The sequence below is a fragment of the Panthera pardus genome, unplaced genomic scaffold (assembly GCF_024362965.1).
Source record: "Panthera pardus isolate Hobbes unplaced genomic scaffold, ASM2436296v1 HiC_scaffold_16, whole genome shotgun sequence".
Lineage (NCBI taxonomy): Eukaryota > Metazoa > Chordata > Mammalia > Carnivora > Felidae > Panthera > Panthera pardus.
In genome coordinates this window covers 46,078,557-46,095,065 of record NW_026526721.1, presented here as the reverse complement: position 1 = coordinate 46,095,065, position 16,509 = coordinate 46,078,557, and the positions used below count along the sequence as shown (strand labels likewise).

Sequence of the window (16,509 nt, the reverse complement as noted above, 5' to 3'; positions counted from 1 at the left end):
TTCGTGAGTTCAAGCCTTGCATTGGGCTCTCTGCTGTCAGACCTGAGCCTGGAGTCTGTTTTGGATTCTGTGTCGCCTGCTCTCTTGGCCCCTCCCTTGCTCATGCTCTGTCTCTCCCTCTCACTCTTTCAAAAATAAATAAACAGTAAAAAATTTTTAAAAAAGAACCATTTGCAGATATTTATTATTATGAATTGGATTTTTTCAATGCCATACAATAAATAAAAATTTAAAAAGAATAGATCCAATGCTGCCAGCAGAAGTTGATACTGAGGTACATGTAACAATATAACTTTTATTAAAATAGTTAAACTTTCATTCTAACAAACTCTTAACAATCACATTTTTAGTTAATATTCTATGTATATAAATGTAAGATATTGTTTCAACATAGGTTTTCATGGCTAAAAAGTTTGAATGAGGCGAGTCTCAGTAAGATGTGGGCAGGGGTGAGGCAGAGAGAGGTGTGTATCTACCTCACTTATAAGGTTGCTAGAGTTTGTTAATCTTTAGATCTTCAATTTCCCGACCCACATCACCCTGTATACCTTAGGTACTAAATGCCCTCATTTTTGTGTTTTTTGTTCCTTTGTGTTGTTTTTATGCTCATCTATTCCTATGAAAACCTGATTTTAGAAAGAAATAAGATCAATGGTTTCCAGGAATTACGGTGGAGGGAGGGATGAATAGGCAGAACACAAACTATTGTTAGGGCAGTGAGACTATTCCGTGTGATAATGTAGTTGGGGACACACGCCATCATGCATTCATCCAAACCCATAAAATATGCAACACCAAGAGTGATTCCTGATTTGAACTATGGATTTGGAGTGATAATGAAGTGTTACTGTACATCCATCAATTCTAATGAATGTTCTGCTTTAGCAGGGGATATTAATGATGGGGGAGGCTGTACATGTATAGGGGCAAGGGGCATATGGGAAATCTCTGTACCTTCCCTTCAATTTTGCTGTGAATTCAAGACTGCTCTAAGAAGTAACGTTTATTAAAGAAAACCTGATCTCAAGGGCACTTGGGTGGCTCAGTCGGTTAAGCAGCTGGCTTCAGCTCAGGTCATGGTCTCACAGCTCATGAGTTTGAGCCCTGCAATGAGCTCTGTGCTGATGGCTGAGAGCCTGGAGCCTGCTTCTGATTCTGTGTCTCCCTCTTTCTCTGACCCTCTTCTGCTCGTGCTCTGTCTCTCTCTCAAAAATTAATAAACATTAAAATGTTTACCCTTGGTCTCACCCTGGTCAGACCCTTGGTCTCACTGAAGTGCAAATGGCTGATGAAAGATTAAAGTGCCCCTTCTCATAAGGGCCTTTATGGTTTAACAGGAATTGAAGCTGGAAAGCTGATGGACTAAAGCTTCAATTTTGGCTGCAGGTGGATGTGGGAATTTACAGACATCACAGCCTTCCCATGAATCAGAAGGAGAGGAGGGGAGCAGAGATGAAAGGCAAGAGGCTAGACTGAAAGAGCAGAAGAATTGAGGGCACAAAATTTGTTTTCTGGTCGGGGCTCTACCATTTCCTGGATGAACTTGAGACTCATTTTTCTCACCCGAGTAACAAGCTTACTAACAAGAGCATCTTTTCAGTGCTTTAATGAAGATAAATTGAGATAATATAAGAGAATGTGCTTCATTAGTTGAAGTAATACAAAAATGTTGATTAGTCACATAGAACGCAGGTGTGGTTTTGAAACATCGAGACTGCAGAATGGCGATGGGATGAGTCTGCCTGGATGTCGGAGTTTTACTCTCCTTCTCCTTCAACTCGGTGTCTCAACTTCCTCATCTCTAAAACTGGGATAACAATATTTACTTCTCCAGGTTGTGTTAAGGATTAAAATTGATATTCTTGTAAAGTATTCAGAAAAGTGTCTGTCCCAGGGGTGCCTGGGTGGTGAAGTCCTGTTAAACATCCAACTCTTCATCTCAGCTCCCTAACGATCTCACGGTTGGTGAGTTCAAGCCCCACCTTGGGCTCTGTGCTGATGGTGCAGAGCCTGCTTGGGATTCTGTTGCTCCTTCTCTCTGACCTCTCCAGCTTGTGCTCTCTCTCTCTCTCTCTCTCAAATAAATAACTTAAAAAAAAAGTGTCTGTCTCTCCCACTCCAGTTAAGTGCTCAACCAGGTTGTTCTTGCTGTTTCCTTTCCAGATCCACAGGGAAACACATTAGTGTCTGTCCCTGCAGCTCAGCTCAATCAAAAGTCCAGCCCCACTGCCCCAGGAGAGAAGGAACTTTGACCTTGCCATGACTTCTCTTAGGACACTTATCACTTCCTACCTTCCTCTGCTCACTGTGCCCATGCTTGTTCCTCAACACTCTGGGTGGGCGGGTGGCCTTTGCCCCCACTATTCTATCAAAATTGCACCTGTTTTAGAGGAAGTAGACTCTAACGGGTCCTTTGGACAGTTAAGAGTGAAGTGATGCATTTAGAAAGGGAACTTTAAAAAGATAGAACTTTAAAAACACAGTGATCAAGTCTATTTTGACTTGCAATATGCAGGTAAGAAAACTGGAATAATATTCATTATTTGTAACTGCTGATACATATCTGAAAAAGATGTTTATTCTTCTTTTCTTCATTTGTATTTTCAGTTGCCACCTGTCTTCTTAGATAGAAATAACTTCCTTTCTATAAAGCTGCTGGGTTTCTCTGGGAGTGGGGAGATTTTGAACATCGCGTGTGATTGCTTTCCTCATTTTAGTAAAGAGATCAGTCACCAAGTCACCCTTCACTCTTCAGTGATGGCTGCCACCTCTCATTTTCACAAGAAATGATAAAATAAATGAGTCAGCCCTAGGGTCCTTCAAGAATGGCACGCAATGCTCAGGCTAACCTCAACCTTAGCTGGAGCCAAAGAGGTTTTTTTAAAAAAAAAAAAAAAAAGCCTTCAGAAACATCTGGTTTCCTTCTTTTTTCTCTATTTGTCTCTTATCTGGCTGTCTGGATTTGATTTAACTTTTTATATGCACCAAGATATGGTTTTTAGTTTGAATAAAAGAGCTGTAATATAGTAGCCTGTGATCATCCCCTGTAAGGTAAGATTCTGCATTATGTGTTTAAAAGGGAAGGTGTTTTGAATAGTAGAAAAGGGTGGATGTGTTTATTCTTCTGTCAGTCACCCCAGAGTCAACAAGTACAATATTAGAAAAATCTTTTTGCTTAAGCTGCATTGTTGGTTTTCCTTTCTTCCTGAGATAAATTTGGTTTCAAGAACGTTTTCATAACCGGTGCCACGTTTTCCCCTCTGTTGTTTTTCTAACTACGTTTTTAAAAACTCACACCAAAGTTTAAGTACTTGGAATATCATGTGCAATAAAATAATTTTTAAATAATAGGAGAAAAATGAAATGTGTGGCTGAGAAATTCTAAATGAAACCTAAATCTAAACTCCTTTTAACCAACTTTGTAAATAATCACTTGTTTATAAAGGAGGAGGTTAATTTATGTGGTGAAAGGGGGAAGAAGGATTTTGGCTTTTTTGAACTTTTATTATTGTTCCTGGGTGTATATCCTCTAGACACAAAGGAAACCAATAGCATTTTAAAATGATTTAGTCACTAATCATTGTATTCCTTGAGCATTCTTTCTTGTTGGCAAGCATTCAGTGTATTATCATCGGATTGCGTGGTATCAGACTGGTATCTTTAGACCCAGGACTTTGGGCAGCAGGACAGCGAATAAAGTTGGTGGAAAAGGAAACTTTTGATATGAGAGAAACTGATTTAGCCCTTTATACAGGATAGAAAAGTCAACTATTTGACCAAAGCATCCATCTTTCAAAAAAATAGAATTTTAATCAGATGAACAGATAGGACTTCAGTTGGAATGTTTATTTTTGTCTGTTTATACATATTCTTTATAATCCCTCAGATCAAAGGGTTTGGATTAAGTAGGATTATTCTTATATGTTTGAGTAAATCAATATCTATAATAGAAATGCTGCAAGATTATAGGAAAGGCCAAATGGGGCCAGATCTATGATCTAGCCACGCTAATCCCACCTGTTTCAGACTGATCCAGGGGTAGTATGTGAAGTTACCTGGTAGTTGTCCTTCTGGCAACTTCGAAAGTTTAGGAAGGAATATGCAGTACCAAATGTTTGGTTTGGTAATGATTAACATTTGTTGAACAAATGAATGGACCATAAAGTAAATCCTCATGTAATTATCTACATTTCCTTGAAGCTAATCTTGGTTTATATTTATTACCTATTTATTGTATATAACAAGCTTTTTAAGTGTCTTGCATTACCTTAAAAATTACCTGTCTTCAGCATCAGGAAAGCTTCCTCATCCCCCCACTGCAACGTTGGTATTTCAGGATTTCATCTGATGGATCTTAAAGCATAAGACAGAGAAGGAATGCTATATCCCCCTAAGCTGATGTTCTCCTTGCTTTAATTAAACTCTGGTTTTATTCTGAAGTGGAAGAATTTTGGCTTGGGTTGTAAATGACAAACCGGTAAGAAAACAAATTGTTTACTGGAGTCTTTATAGCATGGCTCACCTGAAGAATAAATGTTAATTAGTTAGGATTACTCCTTACCCCCAGAGATGTTACAAGATTAACAGAAGATAAGAAAGAGAAGCATAATTTATGAGCCATGTCAACAGAAGGTTAATTGTAGGGGAGTAAGCAATTATTATGTAGTAATGACTCATTGCAATAGGCTGTAACAAGGCTTTTGTAGTAGGTACTAATACCATTTTGAAAAGCCTGAAGGGACTAAAAGAGGAAGGATGCAGAAGCTAATTCCTTTGGTTAACAGAGAATTTGTTGACAGAGTCACTATCATATTTCAGTTTCCAGGAACTAGAAACGGTTGATTAGTCACATCTCTTGTGAGTATGGGAGTGAAAAGTGGAAACCCTTTGCCATATATTTGCTACCCTAGGTTAGACACTGCAGAGAATTTGGCTTATGCTCTGGGAGGGGGGTTGAAATGCAATTAAAATAGATCCAACACACAGGAAGATTCTCGGACAGAACTAGCTCTATGCTAAGACTGTACAAGTGGGATCCCAATGGCCTTCTGAAACAAATGCTGGATATTTAAGAGAAGGCTCAAGGGTCACTTCCCCCTGTTATCAATCATTGGTTAATTGTATTCAGATTGAGTGTATCCAAAGGAAAAAAAACAGTCGCTCTTTTACTTAATTATGAAGAATAACAAGTAGCAAACTTTTAGAACTTTTTTTTTTTTTTTGACGAGTTTTTAATCTCAGGTAGAAGAGCTTATTCTGGGAGTAAGGAATCATTTCAGATTCGCCTACTTATATCTATCCCATACCAAAAATTCTGCATTGCTTTGGCACAAAAATTTTCTACCTCTGGCTTTTTCCTCAGTAAGGATACATTTTTACCAGATTGGGGACATTAAGAGAATTATTTCAGGAAGTACTTCAACTGGCAAGGATTGAAATGTTTTCAACATGCCTATATTGGCTTCCAACGTATTTATTCCCTTGGCTCCCTCCCTTCACTGTTGCTTCAGGCTGGCAGCCTCCGGTCTGAACCACTCTTCCTTCCGGGTTCGCAATTCCTCCCCGACGGCTTCCTTTGGAACACAGATACAAGCTCTGTTGTCACCAATCTGGGCTACCTGCGCTATCCTTGTTATCGTCCTTATTAAACCCCCTTGAATTATTGTAATTTTGGCAAGCCATCTCTCGCTTCCTGGGAGCCTGATACATCACCTGATCTCATGCAAGACTATAAGAGGTATCTTCAGTGTGAAGTAAGAGTTTTGTTTCATCTGGAGAGTGAGAGAGAAAGACAGAGATGGAAAGAGTCTATATTCCACTCATTGTAGCAGGGCTTTGCCCTCAAATCTGAGGGAATGTGAAGTGCGGAAAGTGAGCCAGAAAGAGGGAGAGATACGAAGGTCTCTGCTTGCCCGGTGGGACCCACTCCCTGGGAATGGCTTGGTCTCTTGCACTTGGCAAGTCTTAGCTATTTCCCTGCAGGATCATTTCATGTTGTAACACTTCCCTTAGGAATCTACCACAAAATCCTTCTACTCTCTTTTGGTAATGTCTCCATCTTTTTAGTGACGCTGCTTCTTTTTTTCTTTTAAAAATTAATCTAAAGCGTGAGATCGCTAATCACGAATAATGATAACAAACACGATAATAATGAAAACATTTGAAATATTGCCAGGATTACCAAGACGTGGTAATTGCAGCATCCATACCTTCCTCTTTTTTTTTTTTTTTTTTAAAGTTTATTTATTTTGAGAGAGACAGAGAAAGAGATAGCATGAGTGGGGAGGGGCAGAGAGAGTGGGGAGAGAGAATCCCAAGCAGGCTCTGCACTGTCAATGTGGAGAAGCCTGATTTGGGGCTCTAGCTCATGAACCGTGAGATCATGACCCAAGCTGAAATCAAGAGTTGAACGCTGAACGGACTGAGTCACCTGGGCACCCCATACCCTACTCTTTTGTGAATAAGGAATCAAAATCATAGGATTTTCAAGGTGCAAGGGTCATAGGAAGCCATGCAGTACAATTTCCTCCCTTCATGCATAGGAAACTGAGGTCTCTGAAACCAGATGGTGAAGTCCTCATGCAAAAGCTCCATAGCTACTGTTTGTTGCGAGTGTCAGATCCCATGACATTTACAGCCTTATTTTCTTTGGTCTAATCTTTCTGTCCAGAGACCTTGGACTTGACATGTGCCCCTACTCTGATTACAGGCCTGAGGAGTAAAGTCCTCTGTAGGATGTTTTGCAAGAAGAATGAAGAGAAGAGAACAATAGAGGAAAAGGGAAAATGTTTTTAACTCCTGTGAGAATTTTCTGAGGTGTGCTTTGAGGAATGTGCTTTACCAGGAATCTTACAACAATGCAGCCACCAAAAATTTCTGCCATTTTTTTTTTTTTTTTATAGGGAAGACATTTTCAGCAGATAGCCAGAGGTCAGTCAGGTCATGCTGAGGCAGGTAGCCCGTAAAAGTAGCTCACTTCTTCCCTCTGCTTTGCTTTAGCCTTGCCCAGTGAGTGAGGGCACCAGGGTGGCTCAGAGGCTGGCCAGTTCAGGGCCGAGCCAGCTCAACCTTCTACCTGTTAGTTACTGGGAATGGAGTCATGCTGGTAAAGGCTGCAGCTTTGCTATCATTCCTTGGATCCCAGGATTTATACATTATAATTAAAATTTAGAGGCACCCCTCATCTTATTGTGTGCCACTTTATTGCACGTCACAGATACTGCTTTTTTTTTTTTTCTTTTTTACAAACCTTCAGTTTGTGACAACTCTGTGATGGACAAGTCTATCAGCGCCATTTTTTTTTTATTTTAAAATTTTTAATGTTTATTTTTGGAGAGACAGAGCACAAGCAAGGGAGGGGCAGAGAGAGAGGGAGACACAGAATCCGAAGCAGGCTCCAGGCTCTGAGCTGTCAGCACAGAGCCCAATGCAGGGCTTAAACTCAAGAATCTTGAGATCATGACCTGAGCTGAAGTCAGATGCTTAACCGACTGAGCCTCCCAGGCGCCCCTCAGTGCCATTTTTTGCAAACAGCATTTGTTCACTTCATGTCTCTGTGTTACATCTTGGTTGTACTGGCAATATTTCAAATTTTTTCATTATTATTGTATTTGTTATGGTTTGTGATTAGCGATTATGACTTGTTGAAAGCTTAGATGATGGTTCGCTTTTTTTTTTAGCAATGAAGTATTTTCTAATTTATAGTATTATATTATTTTTTAGACATAGTGCTTTGTGTACTTAATAAACTATAGTATAGTGTAAATGTAACTTTTATATGCACTGGGAAACCAAAAATATACTTGGCTGTATTGCAATACATGCTTTATTTCAGTGGTCTGGAACCAAACCTGTAGTATGTCTGAGGCATGCCTGTATTCGTATGTAACATGGCTGGTTTCTAACACTAATGTTTTCTTTTTAAATGTGGCAACCTCAGAAGAATATACCTGTGACCCCTGCAGTAAAAGAGATACTCTCTTAACCATTTGAAATAAAAGTTGAGGGATGCCAGCGTGGCTCAGTTGGTTAAGCATCCGACTTCGGCTCAGGTCAAGATCTCGTGGTTGTTGGGTTCATGCCCCGACTCAGGCTATGTGCTGACAGCTCGGAGCCTGGAGCCTGCTTCAGATTCTGTGGCTCCCTCTCTCTCTGCCCCACCAACCCCCCCCCCCCCAGATCATTCTCTCTCTCTCTCAAAAATAAATAAACTTAAAAAAAGTTGAGAGTACTAAAATGGCATTCTTGCCAGTTTAATTTTATCTCCCTTGTATCTTCATGATGTGGTGTGGGCTTCTTCTATGTGGAATTTCTACCAACTTCAGAGGGGAGGTCCTGAGCTTTGATGAGCTGTTGACAGCAGGCAGGAAAAAGTATAGGACAGCCATGTTTAGTCATTAGCATGTTGGGAGAGACATACTTTCATGCAGTGTATTAGTTTCTTGGGGTTGCTGTAACTGTACTACAAACTGGGTGGCTTAGGACCATAGAGATGTGTCCTTTCACAGTGCTGGGGGCCAGAATTCTGAAAGCTGAGTGTCAGCTGGGCCATGCTCCCCCTAAAGTCTCTAGGGAAGGATCTGCTCTATTCTCTGTCCCAGTTTCTGGTAGCTTCCATCATTCCTTGGCTTGTAGATAACATCTTTTCCCTGTGTCTCTTCCCATCATGTTCCCCCTGTGTATGTCTGTGTCCAGATTTCCCCCTTGTGTAAGAACATCAGTCCTATTGGAACAGAGCCCACCCTAAAGACCTCATTTTAACTTGATTACCCCTGGGAAGACCCTGTCTTCAAATAGGGTCACATCCCAAGGTGCTAATGGTTAGGACTTGAACACATCATTTTTATTGAGGGTCAGGTAGGCACAGTTCATAATAATAACAATACAGTCTGTCAAAACTGTGAATGAAATTGCTCAAAGGTTCTCCACTACTCAGAACCAAATGTTCTGACTGGGACTTTTCACTGGCATATCCAGAGCTCACCTTTGCTTGTTGTGCTGTTTACTGTAAGCTAAGATACAGCCATGTGTCTAAAATGAGTGGTCTTGAGGTGTGGGCTGGCTGGGCTTGGTGGTTTTGGTGTTTTCTCTCTGCCCTTTCCGAGTTTCATATGCAAGGGAGGCACCGCTCAGTCAGGGGACGGTGGCCTCAGGCAGAACTGCGACTGGTGAAAAATCACAGGACCCGAATGATGGTACATGTTTAGAAATTTGGTTATACAGTACACAACTTTGTGTATTGCAATCATTATTCTCACCTGAAGTTGCTAAGGATGTTCTTTTCCTTTCAGATTAAGTCCTTTCTCTTCTCTAAAAATTACCCAGTGATAACAATAAACGTAATTCCTACTTATATAATCTTCTAACTCTGTGAAAATGATGCTCGACATTTCAAAAAAGTTTTGTATTTCTAAACACAAGAGGATACAAACTTTGTAGTATTATTTGAAGGATTCTCCGGGGCACTTTGATTCACTTAGCCATATTCAAATGTATGGAAACATTTGCTTTACATAGCTGTAAAATTAGAAACCTGGGGATTTGCACAATGACACAGTGTCCCAATGCATTTAAAACTCTGCCATTTTATAACGATCACCTAAGCAGCCCCAGGACTGCTGCTTTTACTGCTACCGATGTGGTTGCTACAAATAGCAGCTGAGGTTTATTGAGCACATGTTCTGTGCCAGGCACTGTTCCAGGGGCTTTGCCATGTTTTGACTAATTTCCCTTCCACAGCAACTCAGTAAAGTAGGTATCATTCTCTATAATTAAATAAAGAAACTGGGGCACAGGGCCTAAAGGTAAGTAAGTGGAAGAGCTGGAATTCAAATATGGACTCAGACCTCTTAATCTTGCTCTTGATCACCAAAATATATACGTTCTAGGGCAATCCATTCCCAAGTCTGTGCCACAAAACAGCAATTTTATTCAAATCTCCTGAAAAAAAAAAAAGAAAGAAAGAAAAAGAAAAAAAGTTTATGTAATTAAAAACATTTGGGAACCACTGCAAATTCCCACCCCTTCTTGTAGACTCATAATGTATGCTATATTAAAAGTTGTGAGAATTCTCCCAGAAAAGAAACCTATATAACAGAATGTAAAATTGAAATTTCAACTAGGCATCAAGATAAAGTAAATGCTGAATTCTCAAGCGAGTTGCTAAGTCACCCTGCACAGACTCTACAAGCAAAATATCTGGGAACCTATTCCACAATTTTTGGATCCTTTCAGAGGAGGAGGTTTTTGTGAGATTTTCTGAGGAAAGACTAGCAGCTGTGCGATGGGGCCCCCACCTTTTCCCCTGGGGAAAGTTGCTGCCTCCATCACCAAGCCCAGTGGCTTCAGTGTGACTACTTGAGGAGATATGTGCTCCCGTATTTCAGGGACACTGCAGACTGAGGTCGATGCCCTCCTCGAAACGTAGATGCAAAAGTTGGCTCATTAGCGCTTTGGTGGCCAATCTAGGAGCTTGCTGCTGCAAAGATGTCTCATTGCTTCCCATGAGACAATGCAGAGGGTTGTAACTGCTGTGGGGCCCCACAGCTGGCAGATTAAGGGCTACATGGGGTGGGCATCCTGAGGGAATGAGGAATATCCTTCAGATCTTGAGAGTTGATGCTAGAGATGTCCCCTAGGACCAAAGAACTTCCCAAGTTGGCACAGAAGAATCATCTTCACCATTTGCCCTGTTCAAGGAATGTGAAGGCACTCAGGAAAGTAGGGACTATAAAAAAGGAACCTCTTTTCCCTGTGCTTACCTAGGGTTGCCAGATAAAATACAAGATTCTCAGTTAATTTTGAATTTCAGATGAACGATGAACAATTTTTTTTTAATTTTTTTTAATGTTTATTTATTTTTGAGACAGAGAGAGACAGAGCATGAACGGGGGAGAGTCAGAGAGAGAGGAAGACACAGAATCCGAAGCAGGCTCCAGGCTCTGAGCTGTCAGCACAGAGCCCGATGCGGGGCTTGAACTCACAGACCATGAGATCGTGACCTGAGCCGAAGTCGGACGCTTAACCGACTGAGCCACCCAGGCGCCCCAACAATTTTTTATTATAAGTATATCCTCTGCAATATTTGGGACATACTTATATTAAAAATTATTCATTATTCATCTGAGATTTAAATTAAGTAGGGATCCTGTATTTTTATCTACAAAATCTGGAAAACTTACCCCCACCCCACCTTTACCCTGGCAGCTGGTGAGTAGGTGAATGGTGAAGGGAAGGAAAGAACAGAAGTTGTTCTGTTTTCTGAATTAATGCTTTTTAAAGAGATTTAAAGGTCTTCCCAAAGAAAAGTAGAAAAGTCAACAAACCTGTCAAGGTCCTCCGGCGTGGGCAGGGAATCAATCTGCTCACCTACCTCCCCTCTAGTAATCATCAATTCATTCTCTACAGTTAAGACTCTGTTTCTTGGTTTGTCTCGTTCTCTCCCTCTCTTTTTTTTCTTTGCTTGTTTGTTTTGTTTCTTAAATTCCACATATAAGTAAGATCATATGGTATTTGTCTTTCTCCAACTGACTTATTTTACTCAGCATGATACTCTCTAGCTCCATACATGTCATCACAAATGGCAAGATTTCATTGTTTCTATGATTGAGTAATATATATATATATATATATATATATATATATATATATATATATAATATATCACAACTTCTTTATCCCTTCATTTGTTGATGAACACTTGGGCTGCTTCCATAGTTTGCTATTGCAAATAATGCTGCTATAAACATAGGGGTGCATGTATCCCTTTGAATTAATGTTTTTGTATTCTTTGGGGAAATACAAGTAGTGTACTTGCTGGATCATAGAGTAGTTCTATTTTTTTTTTTTTTTTTTGAGAAACCTCCATACAGTTTTCCACAGTGGTTGCCCCGATTTGCATTTCCATCAACGGTGTGAGAGGGTTCCTTTTTCTCCACATCCTTGCCAACACTTGTTTCTTGTATTTTTTATTTTAGCCATTCTTCAGAACACATTTTGAGAAATTCTGCTTTGTTTCATAACTTTGTGGTATAATTAACTAAAGGGCTATACTGGAGACCTTTGGCTAAACTTTGCTGGTGGACCAGTGTATTAATATATGAGGTCCCATAAACTTTCAGGTAAAAGAAAACCCAACTCAGATGAACTTAAACAACAAAAGAAGTACTTAGGCTCAGGTGACTGGGAAGTCCAAATTCAGGAGGACTTCAGCATTGGTTGATCTAGTAGTTCAGCCATGCCAGGAAGGACTCAGTTTATTTTGATTTGCTTTGTGCTGCTTAGTTTTTCTGTTGTATCTCTTTAGTGTCAACAATGTTAATTTCATTCCAAGACTGGGTCTCTTGCTCCTAATAAGGTTGTTGCAAATTTCAACAGGGCCTGGGAGGGGAGAGAGCAGTGTTGTCCCAGCATTCCAAATAGCCTGGTTGGCCGGTCACATGCTCGCCCTGTGATACCTGTGGCCAGAGGATGGAAGGTACCAAGGACCTGAAGTTTATCGAGTCTTTTCCATGGAGCTCAGAGTGGGTTCAACCTTTACCAAAACACATGAGCTGTGTGAGGAAGAAGAGATAGATGATTGCCTGGGGGTGGAAGGGGAGTGTGAGAATGCATGCTAGGTCAACCAACAAATGTCCAGTACAGCTGGGAATTTAAGTTGCTGTCATTGGCTGCATGCAGGGACAATACTCAAAACTGTTAACAGCCTGCACCCTCTTGGGCACCAGCCAGTCTGAAAAGACACTCTCGCCAGGGGGGGTGCCTGGCTCCCAAAGGCCTCTTGCTTATAAAGGGTTAACCTTTTAGTTGCTTAATGTTGAAGGGTCCAGGAGCTTTTGAGGAAGATGTCAGAAGGTTTTGATAGGTAGGCACTCAGAGGACTCAGGGCAGTAGCACTTTATTAGCTGAAATAAAAATATATCGTTATCTTAATTTAATGATGTTTATAATTATGTCCATGTGTCCTAGCTCAATGACTTTAAAAAAATACCAAAAAAAAAGTTTTGTTTCTGAATAAGATTCTTCACTTAATTTCCTTATTTGAAAAATGAGTGAGTCACATTAGATGATTTTACAACTCCTTTGACAGCAATGTTTGTGTTATATTCTGTAAAAATATATATAAATAAGCCTTTAATTTTATCTATCATGCACATTGTGACATGTCTGCATTAAATAGAATATTGTAAACAGTTATGCATTTTAAAATGCAGAGAACCAAATTGTCATCTAAAACTTGGCACATTGAATTTAACTGAATTTAAGTCTGAATTTAACTAGATCTTTATGTTGAAATTTTCAGATGTGCTATTTCTAAAGACCCTGAGAGGGTTCTTGTTTCTCATTTTCTGTGTTTTTTGGTAAAACAAGGGGGGAAACTACCATCTAACATGTTAAAAACCATTAATGTTGCTTTGGCCTCAACAGAAGGCAGAGAGGTACAAAAACAGAAATGGCTAAAGAAAAATCAGAGTTGAGATGGAAGCTGTGCATTCACCTAAAGATGGTTCATTAGGGTCACCCAAGGGGAGGGATCGAGAGGGAGGAGCCGCCCAGGCCATTCCCTCTCCCATGGGTCAGTGCCGTCAAGGGCAGAGCTGATGTGCAGTTTGAGAACGTGAGTTTTTCTCCAGGGCTTCGCCTGCCTGCTCTAACCGTCCTGAGAAGCCTTCCCAACCTCTTAGGTCCTCAACTGGCTAGTCATCTCAGATACAAAAAACCACAAGGAAGGAATATTTTCCTAAAATAAATGGAAAATCAGCAACAATGATGATCCTTTTTCCCATTTCATATCCTCTTCCTCATCCCTTCTACGTCCCCCCTCCCCCAATCCCTTGCCCCCAAACAGAGTTAATTATTCCAGAGGGCAGTGTTGTTTATAGTCACCAGAACTGCAGGCAAGAGAGAAGAGTATTGTATATATTTCCTGTTTTTTTCTGCATAGAGACATGCCTAAAATATTTGTGATATTTTGAATTTTTAGACTGAGGATCATTTAAAATATTTGCAGACCTATCTTTGTAGATTTTTTTCCCCCCTGTACTTTAAGACATCAAAAATATCAAAGCTGAGAAAGGTTTTGACTTTCAAAGAGAGAACTTTTTGACAACAGCCAATATTTTATTTCATCTTCAGAGCAAAAAGCTATCCTGGTTTGGTGGAGCCTTAGGTCGCTCCCTCCTTCTTTATACATAATTTCTGATAGATTTATAGGTATACACACATCTGTGTTAATTAAACCAGATGAAAATCATACAGAGACTGCTAAGAAAATACATAGTCACAGGGATTAGGACTGATCATCTTATCCCTTTAAAGGTATTTTCTGTTATGGCAATAGCTAGAACTAAATAATAAATGTATTATAATGCTTTGAATAAAATAGCTTTAAAACATAATTTATAAAATTTGCTGCCCAGACGCCACAGTAAATTTATTAACCATGAGTGAGGACCGTGTTTTTGGGGGTCTGCATGTTTGGATATGTATACAGTCTGCCTAATATTTAATGGTATATATATATATATATATATATATACACACACACACACACATATATGTATATATATATACTGCAAAAACATCTTCATAAATCTTAAGTCTCCACAATTAAATTATTTTAAATTAAAATTTGTTTTTACAATATATATGTATTTGTATCTGTGCATACAGGATTAATAAAGAATTTAAAGACAAAACAAACATTACTCTCATGACCTTCATAAGTTTGCTCATTTATTTAATGCTCAATAACCCCAAGGAACATAGTGTTACCTTCATTTCACAGGTGAGAAAATTGAGGCAGAGAATGTCAATAACGTGTGCAGTTCACACAGACTTCACCAGTGGTTTGTTGTTGTGGTTTCCAAAACAAAGTTTGCTAATTCTAAAGCCTTTATGTTTTCCATCACCTCGCACCATGTTTTTTTACTCCATTATTTGAAGGCATTCCTCATTTTAGTTTTCTAGGGATGTGGGTGAAAGGTTGGAAATAGTAGAAAGGTGCAAATAGATAAAATCTAATAATGGCTACAATAGTAACCATCACTATAGTGGTGAGAATTATTACCTAAGGTGTCATCGACACCTTAAATGTTTTTTTTTAGTAAATGTTTATTTGTTTTTTGGGGGGGAGAGAGAGAGAGAGAGAACAAGTGGGGGGGGCAGAGAGCGGGGGACACAGAATCCAAAGCGGGCTCCAGGTTCTGAGCTGTCAGGACAGAACCCAAGGCAGGGCTTGAACTCATGGACTGTGAAATCATAGACTGTGAGATCATGACTTGAGCTGAAATCAGACGCTTAACCGACTGAGCCATCCAGGCACCCCCATCAAGGGCTTTTCTTAAGACAGCTAATCAAGATACTTCTCAGAGGCACATTTTTAGAATTCTCGGCTAAATATATGACTTCAGCAGTATGAAAATGCACAAAACACTTGTTACTCCAAAGCATAGCATGCTCCATCTTTGACATGTCTGAGAGAAAGCATTTTCCAAAGGGTTCTTTAACTCTAGAAAATTTATATTGTCAGAAAAAAAATTTTTTTCTCTTTATGTGTTCAAGTTTGCAGAGAAACAGACCTCAAGACAGGAGTAGGAAAGATTTATTGAGAGAAGAAGCTAGAGAAGCTGGGGAGAAAGTTTCAGACTGAAAGGAAGATCTGACCACTGTGGAAAAAGAGAGAAAAGGAAGGAGGACTGGATAAGTTTTTTTTCACAGGTTGGTTTATGGATTAAATTAAGTGTGATAACATATGTGAACCATTTAACAGTTCCTTGGTACTAAATGAATACTCCATAAACATGGGTCTCATTCTTAAGCTCCATTTTTAAAAATCATTGCAATGAGAACCATAGATACCTGTTACAATTCATCCGCCCTATGCATTTTTCTTGGTAACAGAACTGTACTGTTACAATGGAAAATTGATGTCAGGCTGGTGGTTCGGCTTCCTTGAGAACTTAGCAAACAATGTTTACACAGCCTCAATGCTAGAAAAGTTTGTAGATAAATCCACATGACAGAGAAAGACGTTAAAAACCAACATTCTTCCTCATATGATTGCTCAAATTAAAAAATCCTTCCTTTTATTTTAGAAATCTTTCATTTGGAGGTATTTTCAAGAAATATGTTATTTGCAAATACTTTTCAATTGAGCATTTGGAATAAATGGTATAACTCACAGTCAACTATTATCCAACCAATTCTAATTTGCACTTGATTGAAAAGTTGAAATATTTTAAAATAAGATAAAGAACTGCATCTATACACACAACCTGGCCTGACCTTTGACTTAACGGACAAGCCAATTTAGTAAAAGTAAATTAGAAGCTTTGAACCAAATAATGACTTGCTGCATTTGATATGAGAACAAATATGATTTGGTTGAATTTTAATTTATTGAGGCTTTGTCTAAAGTTAAATCATCTGAAAGTTATGGATATTAAACTTAAAACTGAGCATGACATTTAAAAAAATCCTATTCTGACTTTAGAGGAAGAGGTAAAATAG

The 16,509-nt window shown here is 39.3% G+C and overlaps 1 long non-coding RNA gene across 1 annotated transcript in view; it reads left to right on the top strand.

Moving 5' to 3' along the window:
- LOC109266297 (uncharacterized) overlaps window positions 1-15,996 on the top strand; it is a 31,157-nt gene extending 15,161 nt beyond the window's left edge. The window contains exons 2-3 of the long non-coding RNA XR_008422440.1: window positions 1,338-1,965; window positions 15,562-15,996. This is a non-coding gene — a long non-coding RNA (uncharacterized LOC109266297). The remainder of the gene's footprint in view (window positions 1-1,337; window positions 1,966-15,561) is intronic.
- The last annotated feature ends 513 nt before the right edge of the window (window positions 15,997-16,509 follow it).